This window comes from Equus caballus, chromosome 8, assembly GCF_041296265.1.
Source record: "Equus caballus isolate H_3958 breed thoroughbred chromosome 8, TB-T2T, whole genome shotgun sequence".
NCBI lineage: Eukaryota > Metazoa > Chordata > Mammalia > Perissodactyla > Equidae > Equus > Equus caballus.
The window spans coordinates 2,475,252-2,494,060 of NC_091691.1; the positions used below are offsets into that span (position 1 = coordinate 2,475,252).

Genomic DNA, 18,809 nt, shown 5'->3' on the forward strand with positions numbered 1-18,809 from the left:
TAGGATAATACCGTCTAGATCCATCCATGTTGTCACAAATGGAAAGATTACATTCTGTTTTTATGGCTGAGTAATGTTCCCATGCATATCGCATCATCTTTATCTGTTCATCTATTGATAGACACTTAGGTTGCTTCCGTTTCTTGGCTGTTGTAAATAATGCTGCAGTGAACGTGGGGATGCATATATCTTTTCTAACTAGTGTTTTTGTTTTCTTCAGATAAATACCCAGAAGTGGTGTTCCTGGATTGTATGGTAGTTCTATTTTTAATTTTTTGAGGAACTTCCATACTGTTTTCTGTAGTGGTTGTACCAATTTATATTCCCATCAACAGTGCACAAGGGTTCCCTTTTTTCCACATGCTTGCCAACACTTGTCATTTGTTGTCTTTTTGATAATAGCCATTCTGAAAGGTGTGAAATGATATCTCATTATGGTTTTGATTTGCATTTCCCTGATGATTAGTGATGTTGAGCCATCTTTTAATACATATTGGCCATCTGTATGTCTTTGGAAAAGTGTCTATTAAGGTCCTCTGCTCCTTTTTTTTTTGAGGAAGATTAGCCCTGAGCTAACTGCTGCCAATCCTCCTTTTTTCACTGAGGAAGACTGGCCCTGAGCTAACAGCCGTGCCCATCTTCCTCTACTTTATATGTGGAATGCCTACCACAGCATGGCTTACCAAGCGGTGCCATGTCTGCACCCAGGATCTGAACCGGCGAACCCCACGCTGCCGAAGCGGAACATGCGCACTTAACTGCTGTGCCACCGGGCCGGCCCTTGCTCCTTTTTTTAATTGGATTGTTTGGTTTTTTGATATTGAGTTTTCCATATTTGGGGGATATTAATCCCTTAGCAGATATATCATTTGCAAATATATTCTCCTATTCAGTAGTTGTCTTTTTGTTTTGTTGATGATTAACTTTGCTGTGCAAAAGCTTTTTAGTTTGATATAGTCCCATTTGTTTACTTTTGGTTTTGTTGCCATTGCCTGAGGAGATAGAGTAAAAAATATATTGCTAAGACTGATGTCACAGAGTTTACTACGTATGTTTCTTCTAGGAGTTTTATGGTTTCAGGTCTTACATTGAAGTCTTTAATCCATTTTGAGTTTGTTTTTGTATATGGTATGAGAAAGTGGTCCAGTTTAATTCCTTTGCATATATCTGTCCGATTTTCCCAACACCATTTATTGAAGAGACTGCCTTTTCCCCATTGTATATTCTTGCCTCCTTTGTTATAAATTAATTGCACATGTAGGTGTGGGTTTATTTCTGGGCTTCTTATTCTGTTCTGTTGATTGGTGTGCCTGTTTTTCTGCCACTACCGTACTATTTTGTTTACTATAGTTTTGTAGTACAGTTCGAAATCAAGGAGCATGGTACCTCCAGCTTTGTCCTTCTTTCTTAAGATTGCTTTGGCTATTCAGCATCTTTTGTGGTTCCATACAAAGTTTAGGATTATTTTTTCTAGTTCTGTGAAAAATGCCATTGGTGTTTTAATAGAGATTGCATTGAATCTGTAGATTGCTTTGGGTAGTATGGACATTTAAACAATGTTAATTCTTCCAATCCACAGGCATGTTATATGTTTTATTTATTTGTGTCATCTTTAATTTCTTTCGTCAGTGTTGTAAAGTTTTCAGTGTACAGGTCTTTCACCTTTTGGGTTGAATTTATTTCCGAGTATTTTATTCTTTTCAACATAACTGTAAATGGGATTTTCTTAATTTCTCTTTCTGATAGTTCATTGTTAGTATATAGAAATGCAACTGATTTCTGTATGTTTGTTTTGTCTCGTGCAGTTTTACTGAATTCATTTATTCTAACAGTTTTTTGGTGGGCTCTTTAGGGTTTTCTATATAATATCATGTCATCTGCAAATAGTGACAATTTTACTTCTTCCTTTCCAATCTGGATGTCTTTTATTTATTTATTTTCTTGTCTTATTGCTCTGTCTAGGACTTCCAACACTGTTGAATAAGAGTGGCAAGAGTGGGCATCCTTGTCTTGTTCCTGATCTTAGAAGAAAAGCTTTCAAAGCTTTTCACCATTGACTATGATGTTAGCTTTGGTTTATCCTATATGGCCTTTATTATTTTGAGGTGTGTTCCCTCTCTACCCACTTTCTTGAGGGTTTTTATCATAAATGGATCTTGAATTTTGTCATCTGCTTTTTCTGCATCTGTTGAGATGATCATATGATTCTTTAATCTGATGTATCACATTGATTTATTTGCAGATATTGAACCATCCTTGCATCCCTGGAATAAATTGCACTTGATCATGGTGTATGATCCTTTTGATGTGTTTTTGAATTTGGTTTGCTAATATTTTGCTGAGGATTTTTTCGTCTAGTTCATCAGGGCTATTGGCCTGTAGTGGTCCTTTTTTGTGACGTCTTTGTCTGGTTTTGGTATCAGGATAATGCTGGCCTTGTAGAATGAGTTTGGGAGTGATCCTTCCTCTTAATTTTTTTGGAGTAGTTTGAGGAGGATAGGTATTAACTCTTCTTTCAATGCTTGGTAGAATTCACCTGTGAAGCCATCTGGTCCTGAACTTTTGTTTGTTGGGAGTTTGTTGATTACTGATTCAATTTCATTACTAGTAATGAAACTAGTAATTACTAGTGTTCAGATTTTCTATTTCTTTCTCATTCAGTCTTGGAAAATTGTATGATTCTAGGAATTTATACATTTCTTCTAGGTTGTCCAATTTGTTGACATATAATTGTTCGTAATGATCTCTCATGATCTTTTGTATTTCTCTGGTGTTGGTTGTAACTTCTTCTCATCTTTCATTTCTGGTTTTATTTGTTTGAGCCCTCTCTCTTTTTTTCTTGATGATTCTGGCTAATGATTTGTCCATTTTGTTTATCTTTTCAAAGAACCAGCTTCTAGTTTCATTGATTATTTTCCTGGGTTTTTTGTAGTCATTTCATTCATTTATTCCCCTTTTGATCTTTATTATTTCCTTTCTTCTACTAACTTTGGGCTTTGTTTATTTTCTTTTTCTAGTTCCTTTAGATATAAAGTTAGATTGTTATTTGAGATTTCTCTTGTTTCTTGAGATAGGCCTGTGTCGTTATAAACTTCCCTCTTATAACTACTTTTGCTGCATTTCATAGATTTTGGACTGTTGTGTTTTTGTTTTCATTTGTCTCAGGGCATTTTTTTTATTTTTCTTTGATTTCTTCGTTGACCCATTGGTTGTTTAGTAGCATGTTGTTTAGCGTCTCTGAGTGTCTGTGTTTTTTCCAGTTTTCTTCTTGTAATTGATTTCTAGTATCATACCGTTGTGATCAGAAAAGATGCCTGATACGATTTCAGTTTTCTTAAATTTATTGAGACTTGTTTTGTGGCCTAACATGTTATCTGTCCTGGAGAATGTTCCATATGTTACCAAAAAGAATGTGTATTCTGCTGTTTTAGATGGAATGTCTTAAGTCTATCTGGTCTAATGTGTCATTTAAGGCCAGTGTTTCCTTATTGATCTTCAATCTGGATGGTTTATCCATTGATGTAAGTGGAGTGTTAAAAGTCTTCTACTATTATGTTACTGTCAGTTTCTCCTTTTATGTTTACTAATATTTGCTTTATGTATTTATGTACTCCTATGTTGGGCACATCGATATTTGCAAGTGTTACATCCTCTTGTTGGATTGTTCCCTTTATCATTATGTAATACCCTTTTTTGTTTCTTGTTAGAGTTTTTGTTTTAGAGCCTATTTTGTCTGACATAATTATTTCCTCCCGAGCTTTCTTTTCATTTCTATTTGCATGGAATATGTTTTTCCATCTTTTACTTTCAGGCTGTGAGCATCTTTTTATCTGAAGTGTGTCTCATATAAGCAGCATATATATGGGTCTTGTTTCTTTAGCCATTCAGCCACCCTGTGTCTTTCAATTGGAGCATTAGGTCCATTTACATTTACAGTAATTATTGATAGGTATGTACTTATCGCCATTTTGTTACTTGTTTTCTGGATGTTTTTGTAGTTCTTCTCTGTTCCCTCTTCTCTTGCTCTCTTCCCTTATACTCTGGTCTTTATTATTTCCTTTCTTCTGCTTACTTTGGGTTTTATTTGCTCATCTTTAGTTTCTTAAGGTAGAAATTGTCTTAATTTGAAGCTTTTCTTTTTTCCACCATAGAGATTTATTGCTAGAAATGTGCCTTAAGTACCACGTTAGTACCCACAAATCTTGATATAGTGTGTTAATTTTTATTCAATTTAAAATACTTACTAATTTAATTTCCCTTTAGATTTCTTCTTTGATCTATGGATTATTTAGAAGTATATTATTTAGTTTCCAAATGCTTGAGGATTTTGCAGAGATCTTTCTGTTTTGATTTCTAATTGTGGCAAGAAAACATACTCTCTATGACTTGAGTCCCTTTTAAATTTATTGAGACTCATTTTTTGACCCAGAATATGGTATATAGTTGTAAAAAATGCTATTCTGCTCTTGTCAGAGAATAGTCCATTGGTTGAGAGTGCATTTCTATATTGTTAACTATTTTCTGTCTACTTACTCTGTCAATTGTTTAGCAAGGGATATTGGAATCTCTTGACTATAGTTGTGAATTTCTCTATTTCTCCTTGCTGTTCTAATAGTTTTTGCTTTGCATATTTTGAAACTGTTATTAGATACACAAATGTTAAGGATTATGTCCTCTCAAGAAATTTACCTCTGTCATTATGAAGTGACCTTCTTTAACCCCAGTAATATTCTTTGCTCTGAAGTCTCCTTTGTCTGATATTAATATACCCACTCTGGCTTTCTTATGATTACACTTAGCATGCTATAGCTTTTTCTAGTGCATTTCTTGTAGGTAGCGTGTAGTTGCGTATCACCATATTGCTATTTTTTTAAGGTTATTTTCCTAATGATTACACTTGGGGTTACAATATACATCTTATCACAGTTTAAGGTTTTTCTGACTTAACTCGGTAACATATAGCAACTTTGCTCCAGTGTAGGTCCATTTCCTCCCTCTTCCTTTGTGTTATTATTGTCAAATATATTAGATTTATTTGTGTTATAAACCCAATAGTACAGTGTTATAATTATTGCTTTATACAGTATTGTGTTTTTTCAAAAATTAAAAGAAGAAAAGTGATGAGAACAGCTTCAGGCAAGAGGACCACAGCCTCCCACTCTTCTTGCCTGAAGTTTTAGTCCGTTTTCATGAATAATGCTTCTCAATGTATTTGCCTTTGAATGATTTCCCAAGCCCTGAAATGATTATTTTTGACAATTTTGTCCAGTTTTATATTTGCTCTTTAGGGAGAGGATTTGTTGACCTCTGCTCCAGTACAGCCAGTAGTTTCCTAGCATGCTTCCTTTTGGGGTTCTTTTTTGTTTTCCCAACCGTCTTTCACTAAGCAAGAACAAAGGAGCACTTATCCTTTATTCTCCCAGAATCGCGTGTCCCCATGGATTGAAGAGAGTCAGTAGAGTAAGAACTGATGGACAGATAAAAATAGCTCAGTCCTTCACAGCTTCCTTTGAAATGTTAGGCTATCTATAGACAAATAGGAGAAAAGGAAGTTCTCTTAATAAGTTGTTTGAAGTGTTCACATGATACTTGCTAATGTCTACCTTGGTAACGCAGGCTCTTGGTGTTACCACACCCCCCTGGGCCATTACTCCTTCCGAGCATTTTGAAGCTTGTAGAGTGAGTGAATTTCCTGCATAAAGATAGATTTCTTCACCTGAAGAGATTGACCCCCAAAGCTCAGGAGTCCTGTGATTTTCTTGGTCACCGCATGCTGGGAGGAGCTGCAGGATAGAGGAGCATCCTCTGCACACGTGACTCCTCTTCTCATCTTTGAGGTGGAATGTTATTTCTATTAATACTCCTCCCCACTAAGGAGGTCTTCACTCTCTCTCAGGAAAACATTACAGAGTGCCACTTTCCTCCGATCCTTTCTTTTCTTTCCTCCCTTTCCACCTTCCTAGCATCCTCTTGTGATTCAAGTTAGGACTAGGATAAGGGAGGGTGAAATGGGAAAAGTTAGGAAAGCTGGAAGTCCTGCCAGGAGACAGTGCAGCTAAAATAACGCATTCGAAATTCCTGATAGTCACAGCAAAGTTGAGTTGGCTTAATTTCCTCTTCTATAACTGGAATCTTAGTTCATAGGATTGGCTTGCCAGAGTTAAAAAATAAAAAAGGTGCAGGCAGTAGATAAGGGTTTTGACCTGAATCTGATCTAGGTTGAAAGTCTGAATTTTTTTATTTTGCATTGTCACTTTGTGTGGAAGCTGTTTCCATACAGAAAGATCTTATTGTTCATAAATATCACTGTGTTCCAGGGGTTAAAAATACTTGAACAAAGGGGAAAAGAATGGCCAGATTTGTAGTCACACCCATTCTTTATGGGCTTGCATATAGTCAGAAGTTCTCTACAGCAAAGGGTCAGAACCGCCACAGTCTAATCATTCTTTGTCCTGATGACATGATGTCTTCATCCAGAAAGCTCTCAGCGGCCGGGCAAGAAGTTCACATATCTACAAGGAGCCACCAGGGAATAGAACTCACATTGCTGGGCTCTTCTTCCTGGGCCTGTGTCCTCTGTTCCACACAGCGGAGGTCAGACGATTGCCTCATGGTCACAGTGGAGGGAAAGAACTGTTTCCTATTTTCGGGGGATCCTTTTAGTGCCAAACATAGCAGCTGGGAAACAAAGTTTTCCCAGAATCACAATGTGTTTCTTGTGTTCTGTTTAAATATGATTTGACAGCAACTATTAACATCTATTTCCAGAAATGTCAGGGCTGTAATTTTTTAAATTAATTGTTTAGTGCCATTACTATAAGTTAGTTTGATCAGTGTTTTAGTGTGCGAGAGTTAACACTGCTCAGTCAAGTTTTTTTTTCCACTGGCTGACACCAATTAGATATTTCTATACAGGTGAAAGAGTGGAGGAATTACATACAGCACCACTTCTTAAATGCTGATGCCTCACTTTTCTCACTGTGAGCATCTTTCAGAGCTGCACTCAGGGCCCATAAATTTGGAAAGATGTTCAGTAATGGTGACGCAGCTCCCTGGTGGAGGCATGGGCTGCACACAGCAATAGCAGTCTCTCCATTTCATCAACAGAATGAGCCTGTAAAAGTGCTGGGGGTGGGAGGGACCTGAGGAGTTTTGACAGGCCCTGGAGGCTTGTTGTTCTCCTGAACTCAGGGTTCTGTTCCTCTTGCCTCCCTTCTTTCCCCATTTGACTCCCACTGATATGTAGAGAAAACCTGGTGAATGTAGTAGAGTGGTGTGACTGCCAGTGCTCTCAGTTAGCTTTGAGACACTTGTCTCAGAAGCTCATTTGCTTCGATAAAATTTGAAGTGCTTCATCTGAATCAGCACCCCAAACTCCATTCTCAGAAGTTGGAGAAAGTCAGACTTGAGACAACCCCTAGAAATCATGCAGGTGCAGGTAGGAAACTATAGATCAGAAAGATGACGTGCTGCCTGAGGTCCTACAAGAGGGTCTCCATGTGCCCAGCCCCAGGCTCTTTCTACTGAGCCATCCTGCCTCCCCAGCAGTGCTCCAGACTCTTCAGGAAGTTTCCAGTAAATAGGTATTTTCATTATGAGTAATACTGAGAAATGGAAGTGAAATCAGATAAGCAACATTTTCAAGAGCTGCGTAATTTTCTTGCTAAAAGCAGAGTCATGAAATTGTCTGGGTCAAGTAATCTTTATATATCATCTCAAACAGCGTTCATAGTCCTTTATTTCCTTACATCATGGGAAATCTTTTTTTCCTTCTGCTTCATGCACTTTGGATGGGATGCTAACATAACAATGTGAAGTCTACAGAGGAGTTGAAATTTGACAGGTTAATTTCATTATATACATGATGCTCTGGCTTCTCGCAAATGAGTTTAGCCTGAGGTCATTCAGGAAATTTAGGATGACCTCTCCGTTTGTGGAAGCAGGTTATTTGTAAAGATGCTCTATTGCTGTTTCATGACATATAATTATGGAAAGGGTAATTAACCATTAGATACTGTAGGGGAGGAGGAAAGAGAAACTGGTTTCCTTCCCGAATGGGCTCTTTAGATCCAGGAGAAAGGAGGCTGGTCTGGTTATCAACTGCTACATGACAAACACCACCCCAAAAGTTAATGGCTTAAAATAATGATGGCTTAAAATAATAATTTATTTAGCTCATAAATGTACGGTTTCAGTGGGGCTTAGTGGGGACAGCTCCTCTCTATTCCATGCATCTCATCCAAGGCCCTGAGGCGCTGGAACCATCTGAGGCTCCTGTCGTCAACTGCCTGGTAGTTGGTGGTGGCTCTTGGCTGAGATTTTCACTGGGCCATGACTGGAAGTCTATATGTCGCTTCTCCATGTGGCCTCGGCTTCCTCACGGAATGGCTGTGTTCCAGGGCAAATGTCCCAAGAAGGAGAGACAGGCAAAAGTCCCCTCCCCCTTTTTGACCTAGTCTTGGAAGTCATGAGTATCTCTTCTGCCACATTCTGTTTGTCAAGGCAGTCACAAAGGCATGCCCAGTTACAAGGGGAAGGGAAATGGATGCCACTTCTTGATGGGGCACAAGGTTCTGAAGAGGAGGTAGGGCCAGAAATATTGCTATGGCCATCTTTGAAAAATGCAGTCTGCCACAGAGACTGTTTTCTCTTATTTAAGTAAATAGAGAAGCTAATAACATGACACTAAGCTGGCAGAACCTTATAATGATTTTTAAAAAAACATTGCCTCATAGATGAGAGGGAACCTGGGTAGAGTAGTGACCATCTGGTGAAGAATTCTACCTTAAGTAAGCTAGCTGTGTTTGCAGGTCCAGGTAGCGAATCGCCTAGGTATAGCTTGTGTCCTGGAACACTCCGGACCTGAACGTCTGCCTTTTGGAGCCCACCCAGGGGTATCTTCCATCAGACAGCACCGTTCCGTCAGAGTCACTTGGACTGGATCTGCCTGCATCTGGTCCCACTGTGGTTTAATGCTGTACTGCATTCAGTTACAAACTCTGAAATACTGGGACTAAGAAAAATGCTTAAAAACTGAGAGCACCTATGTGTTACCTAAATGTGTTTGTGGCCCTGGGATTCCTTTTTTCTTTTTTTAAACAGCTGTATTGAGATAGAATTGACATACAATAAACTACACACATTTAAAGTTTAGAATTCGATGACTTTTGACATATATCTGCCTGGAAACTGCTCCCCATATGAGGAACATACTACTCTCCACCAAAGTTTCCTTGTGCACCTTTGTGCTCCCTTTGTCCTGCCTGTCCCAGCCGCCACCACCTTCCCCAGGCAGCTACTGATGTGCTGTCACTGTGTGGTGTTGCCTTTTTTATAATTTTGTATAAATGGAATTCATAGCATGTACAATTTGGGGAGGAGTCTGGCTTCTTTCACTTGGCATAATTGTTTTGAGATTCATTCCTATTGCTGTGTGTGTCAGTAATGCATTCCCTTTTTTTCCTGAGGAGTAGTCCATTTTGTGGATACATCACCATTTGTTTACTCGTTCAGCTGGTGATGGACAATTGGGTTGTTTCCAGTTGTTGCTTATTGTAAGTGAAGCTCCTATGAACATTCGTGTGCAGGTGTTTGTATAGACATCTGAAAAGTGGATTGGCTGGGTCATGTGGTGGTAGGTACAGGTGTCACTTTTTGAGAAGTTTCCAAACCGTCTTCAGAGTGGCTGGAACCATTTTACGTTCTCACTAGCAGCGTGTAAGAGTGCTAGTTCCTTCACATCCTCACCAAGACTTGTTCCCGTCGGCCTCTGGCCATTCTAATAGGCATGTAGTGATGCCTCATCGTGGTTTGAATTTGCAATTGCCAATGAACTGTGGTGTTGAGCATCTTTCCACGTGCTTATTTGCCATCTGTATTTTTTTCTTTAGTGAAGTGTCTGTGCACAACCAGAGAGGTCATTAAATATAAGGAAAGGTATAATGCAGTTTGGAGCGCGACCTTTGCAATCTAGGAACTTTCAGAATTACTTCTGCAACATAATATTTCCGGGCCTTTTAAAATGATGTCTTTTCCTGGGCATATTGAACCTTTTCATGACTCGGATTTGTAATCACAAGCAGTCGTTACGGTGCTTCGTAGAGTCCAGTTTTGAGTGGCCTTTATACTTCTTCTGCCGGTTAGCCCTCCTTATGGCCCTCAACCCCCTCTCTCTGGCCACATCCTAATGTGTTTTCTACCAGGAAACCAAGAAAAAGAACTTGTAACCAACTCGTATGTAAAATAAACCAGCAAAGTAAGTATGGGGTCAGGAGTAAAGTGCCACTTGCAGAGCCCCATGGAGTGCGGGCTCCCCACTGGGGCCCAGTGACAATGCTGTCATATTCTTCCACTGGTGGTATCTGGTTATATCCTACAGTAAAGTGTTGTACCACTTCCCTCAATCATTTATTGCACTAAAGGAAAGGTAAGTAAACCATTGAGCGTGGGGCTCTGGAGAGAAGTAGAAGAGGGTGGTACCACGGGTGTGTTACCTTTTTTAGGTGTTTTGCCATTTTCCCTCTGCCAAAATGGTACCTTGTAGGTGTAGAGACTAATACACTGACAGATTTGAAAGAACACTTCAGTTCCTACTGTAAGCAATGAAGACAGTTCATCTTGAGGTGAGCACGCTATATTGAGCATCTCTTTCCTAAGATCATTTCCTTCCCGAGCTGCTGCAAGACCGAGGGCCACTTCACGTTTTCACGTTCAGGCTGTACTTGCGTGTCCTGGGTCAGACCAGATACATTGTCTGCGATTTCAGAAATGGGAAGTGCCATGCGGGAGGACCAGTCCTTCCAGGCTCACATTCTGTCTCAGTATGCATTGGAAGGTGTTCTGAGGGGCGGGTGGTTTTCCCCTGAAGTGTGAGTACTGAACAAATAAGGCTGCATCACACAGGCATCTTCCAGGGCGGCGGCTCTGTCTTTGTATTGAATGAACGGTATACTGTAGTCTCTGTGTGGTAATATCTTTTTTTGCATGAATCATATTTTTCAAGTGTAAGATATTTAAACAAGTCCAGATATACTCTGTGTCTATCCTTTATTCTTTATAAAGTGTTGTCTTATCTGCTAGCAGCCCTCAGTTTAGAAGCTGAGGCATTCTTTTTTTTGTTTTATTTGTTCAAAGCCTCTCTCTATACTGAGGCTTTCAGATCCTCTGAACTTTTTTCCTGGATTTTCTATGCTTTCCTCTCTGAGTTTTCTTAAACCAGCATGTTACTCAGCATACCATTATCGAGTGCCTGAAGAGTGTGCCGGGTTGTGGTTCGGTGCTTGGTGAAGGGCAAGCCTGTCCTTGAGGAGCTGTAGCCTGAGAGAAAGGAACAAGTCAGATAAGTGCTGTTCATTGCAGGTGACGCAGTGGAGAGCCGTGGCAGTCTCTCTGACGGTTCACAGATCCATCAGGTCTTCATCTCTGGCCGAATGGCAGGTGTCCTGAATTCTGGGGTATTACTTGAGGTGAGGGACTGGGAACCAGCGTGGCTGGCTTCCTGGGGCAAGAGGAGCAGTCTCCTGTCTCATGCTTGTTTGTGGTTCAGAAGGTGGAATCAACAGTCTCGAGGGAAGTGGGAGAAGGGGACAGGATATGCTGAGCTCCAGCCAAAGGATCTGTTCCATGTACCTCACAGACGCTGTCTCATTAAATCCTTATAATTGGGCATTTCCCCCATTTTGCATATGAGAAAGATGAGACTCTTCTAAGTTAAACTGTATACCCACAGTCCTGTAGCTAGTAACAAGTGGCCCCAACATTAAATTCCAGGTCCATGAGGCTCTAAAACCCGTGGTACCTCTGCCACACCCTCTGCTTTTCAAATGATGACCTGCAGAGAGGTGGCTTTCAAATCAGAATAAAGAATTTCCTAAGGCTTAAAATGGAGGACCGGTCAGCCTTGTGAGATAAAGACTTCCTTCCTGTCTCCAGAAAGTTCTAGTGTAGTCTGGAGAGCCTTTTCTCAGAGAAGGCATTTGAACAGGGTTTCTGTGTGAGTTGTGGCTGCTTACATTGGGCGACCTTCAAGGCCTGCCTGACGGCAAGGCCCCAGACTGTACTGCCTCCGTCTGTTTCAGAGCCTGAGTACAAAATTGGTGACCTTTGTTGTAAGGATAAACTAAAGGAGGCCGTCCCGTGGACGTTCTGAAATGCCTCATTTTCTTCCCCTCGAAGGCACTGGGGCTTCGGATGAGGAGACACAGCTGCCCCCTCTTCCTCCGTTTCCCGAGCCCTTCCCCAAAGCGCACCCCGGGGGGAGTGTTGCTTGAGGAGTACTGTGAGTGTCTCCTTTAGTTGAAATTGCATTTTAGTGAGTAATAACTCTTGCCAAAGCTAAACTAAATGTAGAAAAGGCAGAACCAATTCTTAAGCTGCTAATAAAACTGCTCACAACACGCTCAGGGTTCATGAACCAGCTGTGACCTAGCCAGCGCTTCTTGCCTACCATCTCTTCCTGGTGGCAGTTTCCTGAATTTTCAGAGCGGACATCATGGTTCCTGTGTATTCCTCCACAAAAAGTCTCCCTTTGGAGGGGTTTATGAGAAACTTGGGGATGTTGATCCCATCTTTTAGGAAGACATTTGCTGAGTTAACTCTGAACTGTCCCCTCAAAATAAGTTCATTTGACTAAAAAAGTCATAGCATGTTAAACCCCAAACGTATTATTCCACCTTGGATTTTGGTTTTTGAAGCTTCAGTGTAGTTGGATCTGTGTCCTAGAAGTGCGCTGGCTGCTTGGAGCATACTGGATGGCATCGCTGTGCTCAGATGGGGCAGCTTCTCTCTCGAATCTCGGGCAGCCTCCCTTTCTTGACTTGGGGTAAGTTTCCTTTTGAGTTAATGGGGCTTCTCGGGTCTCCTAGTGGTGAAGGAAGCTAATTGATATCCTGCCTCCTACCCTTAGCTACGTGCTTGTTTGTTGTAAGAAATTTAAAAAAAATGTAAAGCGGGACCATAGTAAGTCCCATGAAACTGACTCATGAATCATTGATTTCAACAGTGGAACTTCTTGGTAGACACTCTAGGGTAAGCTTGCTGCTTATGAGATGTCCCTGGTGCACGGAGTTACTGAGTGTAAGTTACTTCAAGAAGTCTGCCAATTTTTATTATTGTGGTAAAATGTAAATAACTTTCTGAAATTGACCATTTAAGCCATTTTTAAGTCTACAATTCAGTGGCATTTAAGTGCATTCCCAGTATTGTACATCCATCACCACTGTCTAATTCCAGAACTTTTTATCATTCCAAATGGAAACCCCCAGACCCATTAGCAGTCACTCCCTAGTCCCCCAGCCCCTGATAGCCACTAATCTGCTGTCTGTCTCTGGATTTCACTATTCTGAGTATTTCATATAAATGTAATCGTACAGCGTGTGGCCTTTTGTGACTAGCTTTCACTTAGCATAATGTTTGCAGATTCATCCACATTGTAGCATGTGTGGGTACTTCATTCCTTTTTGTGGCTCAGAAATACTCCTTTATGTGAATGGTCCACCTTTAGTTGATCCATTTTCCGTTGGTGGACATTTGAGTTGTTTCCACCTTTTGGCTATTGTGGATAGTGCTGCTGTGAGCATTCCTGTGCAGGTATTTGTCTCAACACCTGTTTTCAGTTCTTTTAGGTGTATACCCAGGAGTGGAATTGCTAGATCCTATGGTCATTCTGTGTTTAACTTATTGAGAAACCTCTGAACTTTTCTGCAGCGGCAGATCATTTTACATTCCTACCAGCAGTGTACCAGGGTTCTGATTTCTCTACATCCTCACCAACACTTGTTATTTCTATTTTTTAAAATAATACCCTAGTGGGCCTGAAGTGGTAACTCATTATAGTTTTGATTTGCATTTCCCTAAAGACTAATGGAGGTGAGCATCTTATCATGTGCTGTAGGCCGTTTGTCTGTCTTTGGAGAAATGTCTGTTCAGGTCCTTTGCCCATTTTCACATGTGGTCAGTTGGGTTGTTTGTCTTTCTGTTGAGTTGTAGGTTGGCTTGTCTTTAATGGAAATTTTAAGATAGCGCTAAAGTAATTAGACTAGTGAAACGACCCTCATATACAGATCCCACAGCCACAGGCCGTCAGCACGAGCTCTGCTCACTCTCCCACTCCCACCTGGATGATTCTGAAGCAAATCCCAGCCATGTAATGTCATTATACTTAGAGTTCCAACTTCCCGATTGGATCATAGTTTCATGGTTAATTTTACTTGAATTAAGTTCTTAATAAGGCTCACACATATATTTGGATAATATTCCTCTTTAAGTCTATTTTAATCTTAAAATTTCCCTCCTCCTTTTTTTTCCCCTCTCACTTTGTCTTTTTGAAGGAAGCAGAAGTAGAGCTTCTGCCTTCGGGTTTTGCCGACTCCATCCCTGGAGTGTTGTCCCTGGTGTACACTGGAAGATAGAGCTACAGGTTAGCTCTGACTCCAGTCCACATTTTTGGCAGAAATCCCTCAGCTGTGGAGTTGTGTCTGTCGTCTGTCGTGTAGAGTAGGACTGGCTCTCATTCTGTGATGTCAGTGGCCACTGATAATCATTACTGCCAGATGGCGCCCTTCTGATTCTGGCCATCACTCCTCCTTCCTTCGTTAGAATTCCTCTTTGCAGAGAAACTCCTTCATCGGCTGTTCGATTGCCTTGACCCTGTTCGATCAGGAAAGTTCCATCCAGTGCTTGGTCCTCTCCCTTGATGTCCCAGCACTCAGCATCATGAGTGGTTCCCAGGCTGGCCTGGGTGTGCTTCTGTGAACACCATCATGAGCTCACAGATTTAGCCTTTGAGATGTTCCCGTCCACTGTACTTCCACCCACCTTCAGTTTTTTGATTTTTGTTTCTGCAGGGGAAGAGTTGCCATAAGCTAACATCTGTTGCCAATCTCCCTCGTCCTTTTTATTCTCCTCGCTGCACCCCCCACCCCTCGCCCCAAGCCCCAGTACATAGTTGGGTATGATTGTAAGTTCTTCCAGTTCTTCTCTGTGAGCTGCTGCCATAGCATGGCTACCAACAGATGAAAGGTGTGATTCCCTGCCTGGGAACCAAACCTGGGCCACTGAAGCGGAGTGTGCGGAGCTTTAACTGTTAGACCATCAGGGCTGGTGCCCACCTTTAGTTTTTAAATTGGCGGTCCCATCTCTTGGCTGCAGACTCAGGTTAACTGGGATCCTTGAAAGAAATGATGCCCAGACAGCTGGATCAACCTCTCTGGGGGTAGAACTAAGCATATGTCACTTTGAAAGGTTTTACAGGTGATTCTGATGCCTGATGAGGATTGAGGGTCCTTATTGGAACCCCCTCCCCCCACAAGGGGCACAAGATGCAGGGCCTTGTCTTCAGGGTCCCTAGCTTACTCTGGTCTGCCTGCCCTGGCTTCCTTCCTTCCTCCCTCTTTACCACATAAGTCCCAACACCTAGACTTTATGATGAGCAAGCCTCAGACTCTCCCTGACACTTCCGCCTCCTTTCTCTTCCCCTCCTTCTCCTTCCTTCCCCCTCCTTTGACCTAGAGCAGAGTTTGGCTAAAGTTTAAAAAGGACATAGCACCCTTAGATCTGCAGCCAGAGCGGGCCAGTGGGCCTGCCGGTTTACACCGCAGCAACCCTGGGCACCAAGCAGGCTTCTGCTTGTTATTCCCAGGGCCGTCTGGGGCCTTCCGTGTTGAACAGTCACTGCCAGGAACAGTAATAACCATCTCTTGATGGTTTTTCCCTCTCTTTCAGACGTTACACCCCCCCACACACACCATACCACACAGAAAAAGACATCCCCACCTGCCTCACTCAGATCCCAGACACCCTCCAGACCTTGTCGCACGGCCTGGGGCTGAGGCAGCTGAGGCAGGGGTTTTGTTTGTAATAAACTCCTACCTCCTGAAGGCTGGGCTGTGACCCCCAGCAGGTGTCATTCCCAGTGCATCAGTCACGGGAAGGACCCTGCCTCTGCCGGTGTTTGGACCTGTGGACACCGCTCTTGACAGTTGAGACAGGCATAAGGAAATTGGTGCTCGCGTCTGTTAGCTGAGAGATGAATCATGGCTTTGGCTTCTTGTCCCGTGCCCGTGAAAGTGGCATTTCCTTAAATAGATCAGAACCTTAGTAACTATTTAAAGAACACGCGGTATTTGGGGGTGTATTTTGTGGCCTTAATTAAGCTTCAGACAAATTAAAACATTTTAAGATGTTTTGTGACGTATTTTTTAATCTTTTTGTGTGGAGATTTGTGTAATTTCTGGGCTCTCATACCCTACCCCTCAACTCTCAGTGCATATGAAGCCCACAGACAGACAGAGCATCGTGTCTGAGTCCTAGGATCAGGAGACGGCTTCTCTCTCAGCTGCAGAAGCGGGGAGCTGGGAAAGGCCCTGCTGCACCCTCGCAGGGGTGAAGGGTGTTGGGCAATCTTAGACGTCTAAGTGTGAGTTCCTGTTAGAGTGAGAAGGACAGCAGATGGCCCTTTGAAACAGTCTGTCTGCCCTGTCACATAGCTCAGTCGGCATTTCCTGGAAGGAGGGATGTGCGCCTTCAGGAGGAAACGGGCAAAGCGCATCTTTGAGTCTGTGCTCAAGGCTTTTTTGAACTTTGTTCTGACACGTATCATAACCCTCTAGTTTCTGTCCACCCTCATGCAAACATAGGCTTCTCTTGTAGAGTAAAGAAGCCCTGAGGTGACCTGAAAACTAAGTGCAGGATCTGAATTTGTTATTTAGGAACTTGCATTATAATTGCTAGTATGTTTTCTGTGTCTCTCTTTGAAAGAAAGTTGTTTCCTTCTTAGAGAGCTTGCCACTTTTGCCTGTGAGTAGTGACTGGTAGAGAGTTTTTCCATCAGTGTACGGCTTCCCCTCGAAACACGCAGTTTTGGCTTTAAAGGGGTGGCTGGCCCACTGCAGAAGCTGTCGATGTGGGAGGCCGTCAGCCCTGCAGCCCTCTCTTCCCCTGTAGAGCGCGGACGGCCCTCCTGCCCGGAGGGAAATGGGTTTTACAGTCAAGGACTTGCCTTCCGCACTGAAAATGCCACCTTTTAAAAACAGAAATTCGGTTTCTAGACAGCCTGTGTGAAATAAACGTGTTGTAAAAAAGTACATGTGTGAGTTATAAGCCTATTACAAATAACTGAACTTTGTGATGTGGCTTCTTACAACGTAATTTGTGAGTGCTGTTCCCTTAATATTTGTGGCAATCCAAATGTTAACTAAATTTAGGAGATTTTTCAACTCTTCTCGTCCTCTCAGCAGCACTAATGCTGTTGACCTCGCTCTCCTGTTCCGACACTCCCTTCCTTTGGCTTCTGGCCTTTCTCCCGCCCTCTGGCCTTCCCCTGTGTCCCATTGAAGCAGTTCTCCTCTGCATGGCCCATACACGTGGGAGTTCCCGGGGCTTGGTCTGAGGCCTCCTTCCTTTTCACTGTCCCCTCCAGCCATGCCTAGGTGATCCCACCTGGGACGCTGCTGCAGTCACCTTCCTTGCACATTTGTATCCCCCTACACCGCCTCTCCTGAGCTCCAGACCCTCGAATCGGTGCCACCAGGCACCTCCCTGTGAGCACTGCAAACGTAACCCGTCAGAAGTGCGTCTCCACCCTCCTTGAGCTCTGCCTCCGTGAGGGTCCCCACTGGCATCCAGTTCTGCCAGCAGGAAGCACAGTCATCCTTGGCACTGCACATTCCCCCCGTCTTGACATCGTCTGTCACTGCATCCAGGTTGCTTTTGCTCAGAATATCTCTGTAGCCCTCACTTTCCATGCCTGCCACCTCTCACATGGGCCTCTCCAGTTCCTACCCTGTGGCCCCTAATGGCCCCTGCTCCCAATTCAACCACACTTCCCCTTGAAGCCTGCCCTGGGCCCGGGTCCACAGCAGGTCCACCTGTCGGGCTCTGTCCTACAAGACAGCCCACTCCAGGGAAGGCCCAATCTGGGGCCTGGTCTCCAGTGAGGACTCACTGAACAGGTGCATGAACCCTCAGACGAGCAGTCCATTCCCAGGGCCTCCCCTCGCAGGCTCTGCTGCAGAGCTGAGGGTGTCGCCCTGGGGGCTTCAGTGCGCTGGCGGCTTCAGCGCCCTGGCTCCTGCTGTCCAAGGTGAAGGGCTCCTCTGCCACTAGTGGGAGAACACAGCCTCGGCACTTGGCTCTGCTTTCATTACAGGCCTGTGGAAGATGGCTCGCACTGGGACACCCCAGCCTCATGACACCTGAATTGAAACAAGAGGTTATAGAGCAAGTTCCCTCTGGTCTGTTTTGAATGGGTACTTAGGAGTCTGGATTTTGAGGTAGCTCATTATCTGAGTTCCTCGTTCAGACCTCACTCAGAGAGAAGGAAGGGGCCACACACCACACACCACGGGGGCTTGCTTCACGTTTTTGTGTGAAGGCCCCATTGAGTGGCAGGTGGAAGTTTGCAAGTTATGTAAGTGCTGGAAGGGTCAGCGGAACTGTGCCCATGTGGCCAGGAGCAGGAGCTTCAGAGAGGGAACAGCAGCCTGGGGACATTCTTGGTGACGCTATTGCCTCTTGGTGTCCTGGATAGGATTGCTGCCATCCCCGACAGACTACCTTTCTGTCTCCTCTATAGTAAGTAAACAAGACCATAAAAATCCTTTACGTGTAGGACACCTCATGGTTTCGGAGTGTGTTAACAGCTTTTCCGTCATTTTGCGCAGGCTGGGGTTTATATATCCACTTTACAGGAGAGGAGCTGCTCGCTGGGGGCTGGCGGCCAGTGTCGGGCCTGGCTCAGACCCCGGCCCGAAAGCTTTATACTGGTGGTGTTTTGTTGTTTCTATCCAAGGCACAAAAACTTGAGCTTTTTT

At 43.1% G+C, this 18,809-nt stretch overlaps 1 protein-coding gene and 1 long non-coding RNA gene across 9 annotated transcripts in view; one reads left to right on the top strand and one right to left on the bottom strand.

The window, feature by feature from the left end:
• SPECC1L (sperm antigen with calponin homology and coiled-coil domains 1 like) overlaps window positions 1–18,809 on the top strand; it is a 136,088-nt gene that overhangs the window by 108,734 nt on the left and 8,545 nt on the right. The gene's annotated exons all lie outside the window — the stretch shown is intronic.
• On the bottom strand, window positions 14,242–16,019 carry LOC138925475 (uncharacterized). The gene is made up of 2 exons (XR_011441674.1): window positions 15,868–16,019; window positions 14,242–14,837 (listed from the first exon to the last, which is right to left on the bottom strand). It is a non-coding gene; the product is annotated as an uncharacterized lncRNA (long non-coding RNA).